Source organism: Eumetopias jubatus, unplaced genomic scaffold, assembly GCF_037043125.1.
Source record: "Eumetopias jubatus isolate StellerSeaLion01/CBP00866 unplaced genomic scaffold, mEumJub1_p1.0 scaffold_6, whole genome shotgun sequence".
NCBI lineage: Eukaryota > Metazoa > Chordata > Mammalia > Carnivora > Otariidae > Eumetopias > Eumetopias jubatus.
The window spans coordinates 145,988,627-145,993,106 of record NW_028274812.1 but is presented as its reverse complement, the minus strand read 5'-3'; positions in this window follow the sequence as shown (position 1 = coordinate 145,993,106).

The following is a 4,480-nucleotide window of genomic DNA, read 5'->3' as shown; positions in this document are numbered from 1 at the left end:
TCTGGCACCTGGGCCCGGGCCCTCTCCAACCCCCTCCCCCCACCCCCCCCACTCCTACGGGGAAGGTGACGTTGCCCGAACCCAATCTTCCTTTTCTTTTGCTAATAACCTCCTCGCCCCACCCTCCTTCCTATAAAAGCCTCCTTTTTTTTTTTTTTTCCATACTGCCCCTCAGAGCTCCGCCTCTGCTTGCTGGAGGGGAAGCTGTCCGGTTCTTGGCTCGCGTAATAGAGCCAATTAGAACTTTCCAAATTTACTGAGTTGTTTTTGTTCTTTAACAGATGTGAAGTATCCTAACTGCCAGCCAGACAGTTATGTTTTCGCCCCAGTAACTTGCTTTCTCCCCTCCCCTGCACCCTCCACCTCTCTGCTTCTTTGGCCGACCTCCAGCTGTCTTTCTCCTCCTCCCCCTCCCCCTCCTTCTCCCGCCCCTCCCCCTCCCCTCTTCCCCTCCCCCCTCCGCTCAGGTCCCACGTGGTCAGCTTTAGGCCTCTCCGCCCCCTAGTGGCCGCCGCGCGTGTCTGCACGCGCCCCGCGCCGGGGAGCAGGCCCCTGTCCCCCAGGCCAGAGGCGTGTCCCGTCAGTGGACAAGCCCGGGGCTGCGCACAGAGGATCCTGAGGACGGAAAGGCGTGGGTTTTGCCGCGAAGGACGTTGTAATAGCATTAGAAGATGCCGTCAGTCGGTTTGAATGCTGTGGGCCGCAAACTCAGGATTTCATGCGGGGGCTCCCTGTTTGCTCGGAATTGTACCTCACCTGCGGGAGGAGGAGAGGGGTTGTGACCGGGCCGGCGAGGCGAAGAGTCGCTGGCTCTCCGCTGCCATCTGGAGGAACCGGGAAGCCGGCCGAGCTTCCTTTCCCTCTGTGGTTCTAACTCCCGTGGCTCCTGTGTCTTTGTTCTAACATAATCTCACACTTTTTTGTTTTGCTGTGGCCGCCAGTAAGAAATACATTTTATGTTGTAACTCAGAACACACATTCTAATTTACGCTCTGTATACTCGTGATGTGATGTGGGGACGGGACGTGTGGGCAGGAAGAGCGGCACTCCTGGCTGTAAGGAGTGACGACTGATTAAATAGCTTCTCAAGAATTCTTTCTCGGCCTTCGGCTCCCGTCCCCACCAAACCTACCAACATTCCAAAAACTGACATCACCACTGCCTAGTGGAACATCAGTCTCGAGACCCTTCAGATGCCTATCAGTTGGGCCATATGCTCTGGAGGCCATTGCCAATTTATCTTGGGGGTGTTTACAGCCATCAGGGAAAGTGACACTAATGGGCGTAAGCCTACGATGACAAAGCACTGAAGGAGGTCCTTGAGATCGCTGGGGGAAAGTTCCAGTCGGCCAGCCTCGGGATTCTGCCTGGACACCGTGAGCCTCAGGCAAGTCCTGCCTTTGTTTCTTTTTCTCCCATCACTCTTATAATTACATTCCGTTCTTTTTGCTTAAAAAACGTCTTGGTCACTCAATTTACTCAATATATTGATTTCACAACCCATTAATGGCCCAGGACCTGCAGGTTGAAAGCACTGTTCTGTGATCCTTATCTTATGGCGGAAACATGATGGCCCACGTCCTGCACCGTTCTGCTTTTCGAAGACAGAATTTTGAGACTCAAGAGTTTTTTCTTCAAAATTATAGTTTTTGGCATGGGTTTCTAAACATAATTTTGAAAGCTAAAAATACACTTACTTTTCTTCATATTAATGTCATAAGAACCTTTTCATTCAGACATGAGGCAAAGTGGAGAGTTTCCTGATGCAAAAGGATATAAAACATGGGTTAACATTTCTTAATATTGTCTTGCCTACCCCTCCCCATTTGCATATATATTATACATAATATATATTACCCATAATATATTAATATATACCTATGTATTAGGTATTATATTATGTATTATATATAAGTAATATATAATATACCTACATATAGGTATTATATTAATATGTAATATTAATATACCTATTTGTAATATATTATATATATATGACTACAAGCCACACATTTATGAAAGTCATTGGAGGGATAAAGAAGCTGGGTCAGTCTTGGGTTTCTTGCTAAACATGGTAGATCTCCAAAATTCCATTTCAGTTGTCTCTTAGAAGGGCCTTTCTTGACCTAATTTGGCTGACACCATCTCCTCTGGAAAGTCACATCTCTGAGCTCTTTTATTTACTATGGTAACCACACATGTGTGAAGGAAGAGATATAAAAATACCAAAGGTAATGAAGGGTGGGGTAGGTGTGGGAGAATAGGGTTGAGGTCCAGAAGACCTAGGTCCTAGTACCCCAGCTGCCAAGAACTGATTTTATACCCTGGGGCATCAGATTGCTTTACTGGCTTAAACAATAGAGATTTTTCTCATTTAACAAAAAGTTCTGAGTTAGGACAGAGGGAGGGATCACTCCACAGCCAACCCCCTCCCCCACCCCAGCGGTCTTTTCTGTCCTAGAGAGGCAGGAAAACTAACGATCGCATTTCTCAGGTTCTCAAGCAGCTGTGATTTGGGAGAGATTTTGTTTTGGCAAATCAGATGCACTCCTGTGGGATTTGGGGGATAGAAATGGGCAGGGGCTCCCATTTCTTCATTTTCAAATGTCCTTCATTTTCCCGTGTAGTGTGAGCCGAGTCCCCAGTGACCCATCACCAAGTTCTAGGGACTGAGAGGCCCACAGGCATCTGTTTTGCTCTCGAAGACGCAGCGGGAGCCACGGGGTGGTCGAGCTGCCTGCCAGCGGGGCCTCCGGATGCTCCAGGGATCCTTGGCCGCGGCAATGGCAGGGTAGTCCCGGTCCTAGAAGGGCCATCAGCTCCCTTGGGGGCTCTGTTCTGCAGTGTAGCTTGGGGGAGTCAGTTCTGATCTTCAGTATAGACAGTACCTTGTAATAAGTCCCTTCCTGCTTAGACAAGCTAAAGGGCATTCTATTCTCTACAACTGAACCCTGACCAACTTAGGGAACAATTTCCGGGTGTTTCATCAAGGACCCAGGTTCTTGCCATCTTTATACTTTGCAGGCTTAGAAAGTCAGCTCAGCGCCCCTCATGGTCCCCAGATGGCTGCAGTGGTCCTAGGATCACATCCCAACTTAGCAACATAGCAACCTCCAACAGAGGAAGTCTCTCTTTTTGACTTACTTATTTATTTGACTCAGAGAGAGAGCACCAGCAGGCGGAGCGGCAGGAGAGGGAGAAGCAGCCTCCCCACGATTGTCGACCTCAGAGAGTCGGGGACCTGGGGCGGCGAAGGACCTGAGAAAAAGAGACGACAGTAGAGTGAGGCACAGGGGACCCCGAGCAAACAGCCCGAGGTGCCGAGGTTTATTTTCCATAATCTAATATACCTTCTACAACGATACAGATCTATAATGATTTACAGCAGGGGCTTAGTAAGGCACATTCTTCCACGCACACAGGGTTAGTCAAGTGAAGCAGTGGGAGTGGAGAAGGAATAAGGAAATCTGTAACTGGCTGTGATCAATTAATTGTAAACACCATTGTACTCGGACCTTAACACAGGATAAGAGAACAACGGAGGGAATGCACAGTGTGCTGCTTACAGCTGGCCTCCCATCTACAAAGCATCTTGTACATGCTGTGTGCTTTAGAACAGACCACACACATCCCAAGGGCGTTTCACTCTGATCCTTTCGGGTTATTTTTAACCCTGCAATTTCGAGTTTTCTCAGAGATCTCGGAGTCTGAATGAGCATGCACCAGTGGTCGTTGTGGCATTCTGTTTCCCACAGCTCCCCCTTTCTTTTTTTCAAAACAGCCGCTGCCCGTAAGCACTCTGTGATGGAGGTTTTGGGCATTCATTCGTTTTTTGAGGGTACAGAGGACCAAGGTGCTGGGAGATGAGTACAGTCATTTGTAAAAACTGTAAAAAATAGGTCCATATTCTGTCCATTCGACTAGACGTAACAAGGGAGGATGGGGTACATATGCCCAGTAGGCGTGTTTTTCTCCTACCCCAGAGGCGCATGTCCCCACCGCTAACATGGCCAGGAACAGACGTTCAGGGCTTTTGGTGGATCTGGTCGTCTCCAGGACTCGCTCCGCCCTCTGAGTGAGGGTCTTCAGTTGCCCCCAAGTTGGGGGTGTTGTCGGGGGCAATTTCCGTTTTCAAGGTCTCTTCAAGGAGAGTGTTGCCATCTCTTGGACAGGGCGCTGGGTAGTCAATCCCTGCAGAGGCTGAGAGACCTCTTCTGTTGTCTTTATCGCCGGTCCTGGGCCGGACTTTCTGAAGAGGTATCCAAATTGCTCGACTGGATCCATCTGGAATGACACAAGCATAACCAGGGCCTCGGGTAATTAATTTCCCGGGCAACCAATTATTTTCCTTTTTTATCCACACGGGTGCATCCTGAGTTGAGATTGAGGCTGATGAGAAATGTTTGTCAGCTCTAGTATATGGTTCTCCTTGGGGTAAATTTAAAAAATTTAAAATAAATAAGCTTTGTGCCATGACGTC